The following is a 15,094-nucleotide window of genomic DNA, read 5'->3' on the forward strand; positions in this document are numbered from 1 at the left end:
AATGTATCTACCATGCCTACATTCTTCCTTCTAGATATGAACATACCCAATGACAGAACATTATATCTACTATTTTAGTCAATGGGTAATTTAAGTGCAATAATCCCCACACAAAGCATAATAAAGTAATATTTACTTTTTAAGTTTAAAAATACCTTTAGCCTGAAACTTATTTTTTAAAATTAACACTGAATTTACCAATAAAATGGCAATCCTGTATAATTTTAAATGTAAATGGTAGACCCACCCAAACTATCATTAACATTGTGAAAATATAGATAATCTATCAATTCCCAAAATCAGTCAAGAGTTTACCATAAGATAAAACATGGAATCTAATAAAAAGAATCAACCATGAGCCATCACTATTTTATTACTATTGAACTTGCCCACCTGAAAGTTGAGATAAAGCCCATTAACTCAGCAAGATTTTAATTCTAATTTCCTAGAATGAAAACACAAGTTTTATACTAACTGAAATGTCTTACTCTTGGGTTTTGCAATGAATTTTTTTTCCCCTTACACAGTTCCTATCAGTATTTCACCCCCTGCATTTACTCTAAATCTAAAACTAATGAGGGGATCTTTTTGGTAAGGACACAAATCATGAATCATAAATCTCTCTCTTGGAGAGTACAGTCTTTATGAAATATATTCTGAAAATTGAGGTGGTGGCAGTAAAAACTGTGATAATAGAGCATTCTCAGGACTGCAGAGTTTTGAGTATTCTATAAATTTCAAGTGTCAAGAACCTGGAAGGAGTGCAAAAGAAGTTACCATTTAAATTAATAGAGGTGTAGTAGATTTAATAGAAACTTGAGATTCTCAGAATTAGAACTCTAATAAGAGATGCTTATTGATTGCCACAGTGGACAGACTAAAGTGAAATCTTACATTATTCATGTTGAAAACCTTGAAACAGAATGTTCAGACAGATTTTGGTATGAACATGTTTGCATTCATATTCCCATTCAAAGATAAGTATACAGAAGGAAAGAAATGGCAAAATTCCAATGGCAAAAAATAACATGGCACAATGAAGGAAAAGTACATCTTCTTGAAGATGTAGAAAAAGTGTGGATCTTTGAATACCTGATAGAGACACTAAAATATTAAGGCAAAAAAGTTGGGTTCAATATTTTAGAAATATACATATATAGGTATATATACATTAAACTTCCTAAAGGAATAATTGTAATAATGCTATCATTGTGTCTTCTCAATAACAGATTAATATATATATATATAATATACATCTTAAAATATTTTTCTGCTGTGTAATATGTACGTTATATATAACTTTTATATTCTTATTGGAAAGATCAGATATTTTTAAAATGGTATAAGGTATATATTTCTAATCACTTGCTTAATTTTAAAAATTTATATTTTCGGGCCAGGTGCTGTGGCTCACGCCTGTAATCCCAGCACTCTGGGAGGCCGAGGCGGGCGGATCACCAGGTCAGGAGATCGAGACCATCTGGCTAACACGGTGAAACCACGTCTCCACTAAAAATACCAAAAAAAAAAAAAAAATTAGCCGGGCGTGGTGGCGGGCGCCTGTAGTCCCAGCTACCCTGGAGGCTGAGGCAGGAGAATGGCGTGAATCTGGGAGGGGGAGCTTGCAGTGAGCCAAGACCGCGCCACTGCACTCCAGTCTGGGTGACAGAGCGAGACTCCATCTCAATAATAATAATAATACTAATAAACAAACAAATAAATAAAATGTGTATGTATATGTGTGTGTGTGTGTATATATATATTTCTTTCCCAAAAGTTAATCTTAAATTAATCTTACAATATTATACATTTTATCTTTTCTTTTCTGCTTTCTAAATTACTTTCTTTCTTCCACTCTCTCTCTCTGCCTCTCTATTTTTTCCCCATTGTTATATCACAAATTTTCCACACCTCCTACCCATCTTCTGTTATTCTTCTTGATCCAACTTGCCCCCTAAACTAAATAATTAAAATTTTTTTAAAGCTTATTGTTCCTCAGACACCATAAAAACATAATTCCTAATAAGTTGAGATGCCTATCCTACTAATTATTTTTGATTTTATAAATATTGAAATTATAATTATGGAGAAAAAACATTATACAATTAATTATTTCTAATGAAAGAGAAAAATGTTTATAATTTGTTCTTTTTGAATAAAAATATTTTTTCATTTAGAAATTTTAATTCAATAATCACATCCCTCTCAGTTAGAGATTAATGAGAGTCATAATAGCATGCATTCCTATTTTACTAGTGCATTATCATTAAAAATTACTTTAAAAACTAAGATTATTTTAATGGATCACAATAAATATTATAGAAAATATTTTTCTATTATCAAGTGAGCTTCACTAAATAAAATGGACAGTTGGGCAGATTATAATGAGACCTAATTAATCTGATTAAATGTGAAAAGGAGTAAGCTATTTGATTCTCTCCATGGGCCCTTGGTTTTGAGATGTGTGTCTCTAAAATAAGTGGTGAATTATTGAGCTCACCACTACCAGACAGGGCACATGAGTGGAGAAAGCAAACTAGGGTGTGGAAGACGGCTGTCCTGGAGTAAGTATTAAATTCTGATCTCTTTAGACGATAGCCAGAAACAATCTCCACTCACATACCTTCTGGATTGGAGAATGGCAAAGGAATAATCGATCTGCTGGACAGGAAAGATGGTCCATGAAGAGCATGGTATCTGTTGTTAATCTCATTATTCTGAGTAGGAAAGTGCCTTACCTGTAAGCATATTCTATCTGAGGGCATTTTCTAATATAGAGATCAGAGCATTGATCTCTGAAAGGAAAGAAGATAATCGTTTAAAAGATAAAACAAACATAAAACTAGAACTTCAAATATACTTATATCTTAGGTGCCTCATTGTCCCTGTCCTCACAGTAGAGGCTTAAAATCACCTGTTCCTACTTACATTAGTGAAAAGAGGAAAGAACTATTCCAGAAAACCAAACTATAATTATAACGAGTTTTCCTTAAACAGCAATCTTTCATTTAAGAGAGTTTTAGCAAAAGAAAATCACATTGCTAAAGACTTTTGTGGATATTTGCATAGAATTACAAAGTAGTTTCAAAGGTAAGCAATTTTGAACTTGAGGCCATGTTCAGTTTGGAGGGCAGTTTGCAAGGAAAGCAACATATTTACTCCTTTTTAATCTCAGCAACTTGAATGTGAGTCACAAAGCAATACAGATGGGACCATAAACAACAGTCTCATGACAAAACTGCTTAGTTTTCAGAAAGAAACTAAAAGAGCCAATATATTTTCACGTTACAGGAAATACTGCAACTCAGACATATTTCACCTTTCCAACTAAAATCCAGTCATTGTAATTTAAGCATTCTCTTACAATGGCTGTTCTTTTAGCTATTTCTTTGCAAATTTCTATTTTTAATATGTTCAAGTTGTATAATATTCTTTATCCATGACCATAAAAGCAGCTAAAAGGCTGGGTGCTGTAGTTCACACCTGTAATCCCAGCATTTGGGGCAGCCGAGGCAGGAGGATTGCTAGAAGCCAGGAGTTCAAATACCAGCCTGGGCAACAAAGCAAGACCCCATCTCTATTAAGAATTTTAAAAATTAGTCAGGGGTGGTAGCACGTGCTTGTATTCTCACCTATTCAAGAGGTTGAGGTGGAAGGATCACTTGAACCCAGTAGGTCGAGGCTGCAGTGAGCTATGATCGTGGCACTGCACTACTCTCATTCTGGGCAACAGAATGAGACCTTATCTCAAAAAAGAAAAAGAAAAAAGAAAAAAACAAAGGTAAAAGATACTTTCTTTGACATCGTGCTTATACTGAACCTAATGATAATTTTCAGGAGTCAGAGAAAATACTGAACCAGGATAAGAATATAACAAAAATCAACGGGTGATCACAATGGGAAAAAAATAGTTTCTGATTAAACTTTAAGCAGGAAATCTACTGATTAAAACCAGATTACTACATTTGTTTCCCAACAAATTCCATGTGCACCTTCATTATCTTAACTGTAAGGTGTTCTTTAAAAACAGTTACATTCCACCATGTCCACTTCAGGTTAAAATCAATCCTTTAATGTCTTCCCTTACTGAGATGAATCCCAACCCATCACCTTGGCTAGAAGGGTCATGACTGCTTTTCATGTTGCCTGACTTATTTAGCCTATTTTTATGCTCTTTCTTTATGCCTATCTTTAATTCTACTTCCATTTTTTTCCTTTTCCTATCTCAAGTTTTTGCTCACATTTCCTCCCATCCTTGAAATTCATTTTTTTTCACTTTTATATTTTCCTCCATGGCTACATTTATTTTTTCTTTAGGAGCTTACATTAAATATGTTTTAGGAGAACTTAAACCCATATCAAGCATGTCCTTCTCATCATTTAATTCAAAACACTTATTTGTTTTCATTATCACATTAAAAATCTATAATTATTTCCTTTATTTATTTCTTATAAGTCAGGCTTCTCCTCTAGCATGTGAAAACTCCAAAAGTAGGAAATATTTCTATTTTATTATGCCCCCAGCATGTGTCTGACACATAATGGGTTCTTAATAATTTTTTTGTAATTATTCTATTCATGTATAAATATTGTTGAATCAGTAAACATCATAAAACATAGTGAAAGTAAATGAATTTGATCACTTTGGAAAAAATAAAACTATTACAATGCTTTTTACATTTATAAAAGGACTTGTTAATTCTAACCTATTTGTTTTCCCAACCCCAGGCTAACTTTTTATTTAAGAATTTTGAATCTGAACTGGTAAAATTATGCTAAAGAGAATAATGCGCCATATAAACACACACAGCATGTGTTAAAAAGTTGAAAATTAACCAGTGAATTTGATATGGATAGACTATTAGCTTACATAATTCCACTTAAAAATGATAGACTGGATAAAGAAAATGTGGCACATATATACCAAGGAATCCTATGCAGCCGTAAAAAATAATGAGTTCATCATATCCTTTTCAGGGACATGGATAAAGTGGGAAGCCATCATCCTCAGCAAACACAGGAACAGGAAACCAAATACTACATGTTCTCCACTCCTAAGTGGGAGTTGAACAATGAGAACACATGGACACAGGGAAGGGAATATCACACACTGAGGCCTGTCGGAGGGTAGGGGGCTAGGGAAGGGATAGCATTAGGAGAAATACCTAATGTAGATGACAGGTTGATGGGTGCAGTAAATCACCATGGCACACATATACCTATGTAACAAACTTGCACGTCCCACACATGTATTCCAAAACTTAAAGTATAATAATTTAAAAAATGATAGTGGGTGGTGATCTGTGCAATTCAAATGAAATATAACATTGCAAAAGTATTATTTTATGGTGTGCTATAAAAGATGCCTTCCAGAGAAGGTGGCTTTAGGAGATCATTAACACACACTGTTGAATAAGAATCAGTTCTATCCAGTTTCACAACATGTTCCTCAGAAACATAAAATTTGGTAATGCATGATAAAGTCTACTTTGCTTTTGAAATTTTCAGATGGGACAGCTTCTTTATGCTTTTATCTCATAAGGATCAGAGAGGGTCAGAGTGAGCTATTCAGTATCTATCCATCAGCTTGTTAATAAGAGATGCCCCTAAAGCAGGAATTTATTCAGTCCTGCATTCAAGAGTGCCTCCATAGTGGTGACTGTGGAATCTTGATCATCTTGAGTACAGTAATTACATCTTGGTTATTTTTCTATCTTCCCTATGTATCATAGTGCCTGACATACATTAGTGCCCCATGAACATTTACTGAAGGCATTTAACCAAATGCATTAGCGATAGTTTATCTAGCATTCTTGCAAAGTTTCAAAAAGGATTACAGTGGCACCTTAGTAGAATATTCATGAAATAGACCTTCTGGAAAAATGAGGAGATTGAGTAGATTTTTGAAGATCAGGTAGTAGGTAGGCAGCCTGATCAATTCTAGGTTCATAGAGGAAGGCTCCACAGAAGTGTGTTCTCTTCTTTGCGGCTAAAGGATGCTGAAGAGCACAAATCAAAATGTAGACTTCAGTCCTAATTACAGGTAACTCACTGTATACTCATAAAATCAGACAAGTAGACTTGATATGTGCTAATACTCTTCCAACAGCCAAAAAACGTTGTTTCTGAAAATTTTGATCTTACATGCAGAACTAAGTTTTCAATATTTATGTATTCAGTATATTAGGTGCCATTTGATGATAAACTGATGAATCATCCAACTCTAGAACAATTGGAAACAGCTTCTGATTTTTACATGCTGTGAACCAAGGGAGTAGCACTCTATTAAAAGAGGTTGTAATTTGGAGATTGTGAATTTAATCTGCTGTGAGTCACTGTGATGGTAAACTTTTGTATTAATTGTGTTTTCATGTTGCTCGAGGGCAAGCTGCTGAAAGGAGATTATTGTAAATAAGCCATTAGTATAAAAACCTATTTGTGTCATATCAAGAAAAAAGTCAAAGAAAGCTATTAACTTTGCTCTGTCAGTTAGCTCTGTTAACTTATTCATCCTAGAGTTTTTCTGTTGTAAGGTAAAAAAGGCCATATGAATGCAATGGTAAAGGGTATCAATTGTAAAAATATATTTTATTTAAACAGGGTGAAAATATTTTGCATTGTCTAATAGATCCTAAAAGCTTAACAAATGTGGGCAGCTGGATGTCCATCTGTTAATATGAAAATAATGAGACAATTTCTCATGGAGTAGATAGCAACCCACATTATGCCACGCACTATATAATAATTGTAGCTTGCTGTGTGAAAAAGGCAAAATGTGAGTTTCCCATGATGCTCTCATTGAATATATCAAAGGAATATGAGCATGGCTTCTTTATCATCGACTTTGACCGCTCTAAAGAATAGAGATATTTAAAGGTCCATATTATGGTATGCTGATGCAGTATTTAGTACAGAACTATAGTCCGACAACTAAAAAATAGAATTCTTAAGTTCATTATCACGATTTGAAAACTAAAAATAATAGTAAAACAGTAGAAATAAGAAAATGTACTTGGGAATTCCTGTTCCCATACAACTCCTATTTTAGAAAGAAGCCATAGTGCCCTAAATATTGCTCCTCTGCTCTCCTACACATATGACAAATGTCTACTCATACATATGTATTCCAAATGTCTCTTTTGAAGAGAAAATACTGAAAAAAAAAAAAACAAAATTGTTTGAACCTTAAAACATAAAATATCACTAATTATAAATATTATAAAACAAACCCTCTTCGGTACAGTGGTTCCCTTCTTTTCTGCAGCTCTGATTTGAGGGGCGTGAGAAATGGGGAATTAACAAAAAATACAGTTCTTATAAATTTTTTAGAATTCCAAAATTTCAGTTAAATTCCTTCCTAGAAGCCTATTCAAAAGTGCAACTGTGGAGAACTAACATCCTAATAGACAATTTTGTGTAAAGGTTTCCCTTTGGGATGGCATTACAGATGTTCAAAAGAAAGAAATAGTAAAAATGTAAGTATCTGAAGTCTGTAATGTTTTAAAGTTGACCCATTGCTTGCTAGTGCACGGGACAATTAGTCCTTTAATTATCAGGCAAATACAAATTTCCACAGTGGTTTTTTACTTAGTTGTAAATAGATACATCTTCATGTATTTCTTTAGGTGTTATACTATGAGCAGATTAATTACATTGCACATTTTGTTATAAAATGCTATAAGTCAGACTGTTCTATTTAGATGGGAAAGTGAAATAGAATAATGTGTAGTGGCTTATTAAACTGAAGGAACCGGAAAAAAATTTCTGGGCCAATTATGTTGAAAAACATGTTACATACATTGTGAGTAAAACAAAATGCGTATACCTATAAAAATATACTATTTGTGTTCTACTTAGACATAAATGGCTTTTGATGAGGAAGTAGACAGTGTAGGGGATCAGGAAGAGAGAAGAGCAGAATAACTTGTGGGAACTTTTTCACAATACGGGAACATAATCTTCCTTTTAGGATAGAGCAAATTAATGCTTATTAAATTTAAATAATTGAATACATGATGCACACCCAGTTACTGGCAGATATAGATTTGAACCCAGATATATTCTGTCTTGAAATTCCATCTTCTTATCTACTTTGTTGTATGTAGACATCATTTACTATATATAATAAATTATAGTTATTACATACACATTATATATGTATTATATACATACATATGTAATGATAACATCTCAATGTCCATTGTTACCATGGGAAACCACTCTTTCTGGACTGTTATATATTATAGCTACCTTTCTCTTTATACATTTTCTCTAATGTTGACCTAACTCAGAATAAATTGGTGGGAAAAAGGACATTTAACTGCTGAAGAAAAACAAAAACAATAATTGTCTAGAAAGGACAGTTGATATAGAGGCAGAGTTCTCCTGAAAGCCTGGCTCTCATCATAATGGGAAACAATTCCATGTCATTTATTCTTGGGTTAACAGAGTTTGTAGCTATTTCTTACTATCCCACACTTCCTGGCTTTGTCCACAATATTCATCATTTTATACATTACAGATCTCTCTAAACAAAAAAATTAATTCCAACTGCCTGTATTTTTTTTCCCTTTCACTTCACTATACTCACTACCAAGAAACAAAACAATCAGTTATATTTCTTAAAATCCAAAACAAAGACATCAAACGTAATAGAATTGTCCTCTTATCTTAAATTATTCTTATCTTAAATAGCTCGGTTACGTTTTTCCATATCCAAGTTTATTGAGTTTCAATAATGTGGTTTTTGAAAATGATTTACAGAGAATACAGAAGAAAAGTTTCATATTAAAATATACACTTCTTGATATTTTGTTCAATGATGACATTCGGAGCGAGATGACTGTAATGTTGGATGTTGTTTCACAATGAATTAAAATAATTGAATACATCATTATTAAGAATCACAGAAACTTATACTACAAGTACCTGGTGACTCATAATGATACACGTTTGTAATATTTATACATCTGTATACTTTGTTCATTTATAAACAGAAGATATAGTTGGTCTTCTACTTAAAGATCAGAAAAAAATCTAGTCTTAGACTTATTCTTCTAGTTAATATATACATGAACATAGTTACTTGCCATATACTTACTGTAATTTCTTTCTATAATAGTAGATAAAATATTTGACAATATATAGTTATATTTGAATTTCAAAAGATCACTCAGCCACAGTTAAGAATTGGTATTTTTCTTAGACTATATTATAAAAACTATTACTTTTTAAGTCTGGCAATTTTTTGTAAAATAATTACAAATGCAAATGTTTAAAATGCTACAAAATGGAAAAAGGTGAAATACGTTAAGTATGATTTTAAAATATGCTAGAGTTTCATCCAAGTGCTGTAGATGACAAAGCCTTATTGAAAAATATTTCCAAAGATATAAGTTATAAGCAAAGTTACACAGTTTATTAATAATCTATCTCGTGCTAAATCTCTAGTCTCTCAGTTTCTCAAATCAGTCCTCCCAATCACCTAGCCACACCTGTGTTAAATTATTTCTGTGTCTTGGTCATACTTTTTATTCCACCCTCATCACCATCCCCACATTTACATATCTACTCATCAACCTTGTTTTTTTATATTGATTTATGCAGGGGAAAATGTCCATATTTATACATTCAGTACTTCTCAGGAGTAATGAAGTCTTCAAACTTTCTATAGAAATACAAATATTTCGGCCAGGCTTGGTGGCTCATGCCTGCAATCCCAGCACTTTGGGATGCCGAGGCAGGCAGATCACGAGGTCGGAAACTCGAGACCAGCCTGACCAACATGGTGAAACTCTGTCTCTACTAAACATACAAAAATCTGCCGGCCGTGGTGGTGCATGCCTGTAATCCCAGCTACTTGGGAGGCTGAAACAGGAGAATTGCTTGAACCTGGGAGGCAGAAGTTGCAGTGAGCCCAGACTGTGCCACTGCATTCCAGCCTGGGCAATAGAGCAAGGCTCCTTGTAGAAACAAAACAAAACAAAAAAATACCAAATGTTTCTAATCAAAAGGACTTACACAAAAGTTTGATCTAAGTTTTTTTTTTTTTGTAAATTAGTATATGTTCCCCAATTTTTTCCATTTTCTGTATATTTGAAATTATTTAAGAAGTTGAGTACCTAAAGCAATACATATGCTACTGTAAATAAATAATATTGTTACTGGTCATTAATGCCATTGCAGCATTTTTTTTCAAACTCAGTGATTACTTGTCAGGGAAACTTACAGCTTGACAAGACATGACCCACAAAGAGATTCATAACCGAGATTAATAAAGTATTTTAAATATAGAATTACATAGACATGATTTTCAGAGCATTGCAAATGATATAAATCTTAACATTGATAAATGCAACTTCTAGAATTGCCAGATGTTTTATCAGTTCTTAATATTTTGTGAAACAGTATACTGAATTTTAATACCAGCTGCAGAATATTAATAATATTCATAAAATTATCATTTCCTATTAATTCTTTTAAAGAATTTATCATTACAAAGTTTCTACAACTTTTCCTGAACCCATTTGCAGCTTCAGCCTATATTTGTTTTGGAATATACATTAATGAAGACAGATTTTATGAAGAAAAGAAGCATGTTTGGAGTCAGATACAGAGACTGTTCATTCATTTTTCTAAATGTTGTCACTGTTTTTGAACAGGTAACTTCTTTCTAAGTATCAGTTTCCTTTTCTGCAATATGGGCACATTAATATGTTATTCATAATGTTATTTTGAAATTGAAAATGAGAAAATAAAAGTGTTAAATTTCCTAACACAGTTGCCTACAACATAGTTAAATTCAATAAATAGTGGCTAATATTGTTATGATTAGTATTTGCATAATTATAGCTCTCACACTGAGCTTTCCCTCAACACTAGACTAAAATTTGAAATCTGACTAGATTCTAAATCTCAATGTTTCTAAACAGAATTTACCATCTTTACCCATATAAATCAGTTTTGCTTAAAGCTGGCTGAGTTTTTCTCATGACACTTATATCCACTGACAGTACTATTCATCGTGATCATAATAAAATATTAGCTCTACTGCACACTGATTGGGAACCCGGGGCAGATGGGGAGGAAGGCATAAGAGAGGAAACTGAGTCTTAACTTCAACATCATTAAATTACAAACATTTTTAAGATTTGTGTCAACATGTTGTTGTGATTAAATGTTAGTATATGAAAAGAACTTAACTTTTCCAGCCACAAAGCAGTGATTCAATAAATGCTAACAATTGTTACATTATTATTAAATTATAATTTTCTTTTAATCACAAATGTATTTCCTACATCAAAAAAATTAAGAACTCTTATAGGGCCTTATAGGCAGTTTTCCCCTATAGGTACACTATTCTTTCCCATGTGTCTTAATATCTTACTCTTTTAATTGATTTTAACATCTCCAGGATATGAGAGACTTAATAGTTTTTTTCTCTATTATCCTTACAATTTCTTATTAATAGGGTTATAATCAATAATGAACTTTTTAATAGTTTTTAATAATTTCAACTTGAAGCTCTTCAAAATTTATAAATGGAGTGCTTTAACATGAAAAGCTGAGCAATCAATTTGGACAGACCTCTCTTATACTGTAGTCACCCAGAAATGGTTGCTAAAATACAGCAATAAGAAATATTTTAGGGCAAAACCCAGCTTAAAACAGAAAAAAAAAAAGAGAATAGAAAATCCTCAGGTGATACAAGTGAAAAAAGTAATCAAAGTCAGATGGGAAAAAGTAAGGACAGTTTTACACATGAATGAATACCCAAGAGGTTGGTCCCCTGCACCCATTGAACTGGAAAGGCACCTTCTAGATCATGGAAAGCAAAGTTACGTGAATTACGCTTGGGACTGCTAAAAACTATTCCTTCAGTTAAAATAAAAGAGAGTGGAGATCTGGCTCATTTGTTGAGAACAATAGTTGGAAAAACTGTCATCTAAATAAAGTCTTAGTGAAAGATCAGAAGCACTGACCTGTAGCATGTACAGATATGGGGTAGTTACAGGAGTTCCAACTTTAGAGCATAAAATAACAATCAGACAAGAACAATTGAATTCCTTTGGCACTGTTGGAGCAAAATAAAAACCACTCTGTTGGAACATTTTTATACCATGATCATTGGTGTACCATACGAAAAATTGGAAAAAAGAAAAGTTCATGAAAAAAACACATGAGAGAGAGAGAACATGAATATGTGTTGGCCTCAGGGGTGTGGATATCAACGAGCTCAAAGTACAGCACAAATTATATCTTAATAACTGGAAATAATACAACACTTTGAATGAGACAATAAATTAATTATGTTGAAATAGGAAATAAAAGCAGACATGGATTCTTAATGAAAATGTAGTTCATTTTGAAAACGGAAAACTCAGATTTAAAAAAAAATACTCAAAATTTGAAAACAGTTATAAAAATTGAAAGCTCAATGGATAAATCAGAGTAGATTAGGGAATTATGAAGAGGAAAAAACATAGTCTGGGAGATAGAAATGAAAAAGTACCCAGAATTCAATGCAGAGAAAATATTAAAAAAAAAATGAAAAGAGGCATGGCAAAGGAAAGGTAAAGTTAGAAGACGTAAATTATGCTTAATTAAAAATCCAAATATGAAGAAGTAATATGATGAGAGAAAATATTTGAAAGTATAATACCCCAAAACTGCTCAAGTACATTCATTTCCAAACTAAAGGCACTAAGTGCAGATCAAGATAAATAAAAGCAAATGTGTAATTTGACACATGTAGGTGAAACTAGAAGAAGAAGAAAACTCAAAAAACCTAGCCTTTTTCAAACTGTAATTTCTTCAAAGGGAAGAAAAAGCATTTTTTTTCTGGCAAATCATAACTATACTTTGCACATCACATAGGTTTTGGAGTGCCTTCTCACTTTCAGTGTGGTCTGAAAATTTTTAAGGTGAGAATCTTATTTGTAGTAGTTTGGAGTAATTATGTCCATATGAACCTTGCAAAAACAAGAAAACAACACACACACACACACACACACACACATATACACGCACACACACAAACAAACATACGCAATTCCCCTATGGAGTAGTACAATTTCAATCCCGCTATCAAAAAATTCTCATAAGCATAGTTCTAAGAAAAAGGAGCAGTTCAAAACAAACAGTCGCAAAAGACGCAAGGACCAAAGGCTCTATGAATGAATCACAGAAGAAAATAACACATAGATAAACCAAACTTCAAGAGAATTTGGGTACTGGAATTATAAAACATAATTTAAAAAGCAATCTTTCATATTTAAATGTAAGTATATAAATGTATGTGTGTAACTTGATAATATAAATTGAACAAGGAGAAAACAAAGGAGTTCCATTGGAAAATTAAACAAATAAAACATATAGAAATTTTAAAAACAGGGCTTACTAGAGGGTAGTAAGATGGCTGACTAAATACAGCCAGGATGCACATTAACTACCAAGGGACTGGGTCACTGGAAAGACTGATGCACTCTAAGCAGATCTTCAGTGGGAAGACTTTGGGGGGCATGGAGGGAGGACACAGAGACTGGGTTGAAGCAGGGTAGTTGGGAATCCTGCAAAGAGTTATAGCAAACCAGGACTTGTTCCTGGCTCCCAACAACTCCTGGAAAGGGGGTGACTTGAGCATGAAAAGAACAACTCACTCTGGCTATGGACCTCTGGAATCCTGTCAGCAAGATACCCTACGACTCCCACAGACATTTGAGTTTGCAGGGACAGCTGCTTAGACAGGAGATGGGGGCAGAACCCTAGCTGGTGCAGAGTCCGGAAGGTTTAGTGTGGGAGCATCTGCAGTGGAGCACAGCCAGAGACACCCAGGGCTTGCCTTGCTCCCACAGTAGACTTTAGCCTTAAGTGAACTATTGGACCTGAACAGAGCAGGGAGATCTTGCCCATGAGACAGGGTCAGTCCAACCTGAGTATCCCTGTCTGCTGGCCTCTCCCAGGGCCCCAACCTGGCCACACCTGCATTTAGTGCAGCCTTCCCTAACTGGAGACTCCTCTGTGCCCTCCCCAAACTGGAGCTTCCTCTGTGCTACTTTACCAGCGTGCACTTGCCCACAGCCACCCACTACATCACTTTGTCAATGCACAATTGCATGGGCAGACCTTGCTGCCTATTCTCTACAGGTGCTGTATGTGCTTGGACCCCATTGTGCCACTGTTGCTGGTGTAAGTGCAAACTACCCCACCACCACTTTGTCATTGCTGGCACAAACACACACGTGGATGTAAATAGCCCCGCTGCTTCCCTCAACACCCCCTCTAACCCCACTCCAAACCTCCCCACCCCACCCACACCATGCCTCCATCACCACCACTGCAAATGCCTGCATGGAGGTCAGTACTGCTATGCCTGCCAGCGCTCCAGTCCAGCCAACAAATCTGCCTTGTTGCCCGCTGCTGGCCTGTGTGAAAGAGCAAAGTTCCTGCTGTCACTGCTTAATGACGTGCTTTGGCTGACATCACCCACTGGAATACTGTGACCAGTGGTGCTGGAAAACCTTGGCCCTTCCAGTGCAGCAAGTTTCCAATGTGAGGGGCCAGGGAGAAAAAGCCGGGGGCCTGATGCCAAGCCCCCCAGAATTAGAGTATACAGCCTAGGAGTTCTGAGCTGAGCCTTGGCTCCCTAAAGTCCTCCAGAAATGATTCCAGTTTACTGAACCCTCTTACAGCATGAGCAAATCCCAAGGACATCAAAGATAAAAGAAAAATAAAAAGCACACCCAAAGGACAGCGATGGCAAAGACTGAAGGAATATCAGCACAAGAAGATAAGAAAGAATCAGTGTTATAACTCTGGCAACTCAAAAAGCCAGATTATCTTCTTACCTCCAAATGACCACACTAGTTCCATACCAATGGTTCCTAAACAGGAGGAAATGGCTGAAATGACAGAAACAGAAAGCACAATATGTATAGGAACACATATTATTGAAATTCAGGAGAAATTCAGGAGAAAGTCAAGTCCAATTCAAAGATTCTATGCCTTACACTTTCACTACATAGGAGATGAAAGATGAAATGACCATTGAAATAAAGAGAAAGAAAGAAAGAAAGAAAGAAAGAAAGAAAGAAAG

This window comes from Piliocolobus tephrosceles, chromosome 9 (genome assembly GCF_002776525.5).
Source record: "Piliocolobus tephrosceles isolate RC106 chromosome 9, ASM277652v3, whole genome shotgun sequence".
In the NCBI taxonomy this organism is placed as follows: domain Eukaryota; kingdom Metazoa; phylum Chordata; class Mammalia; order Primates; family Cercopithecidae; genus Piliocolobus; species Piliocolobus tephrosceles.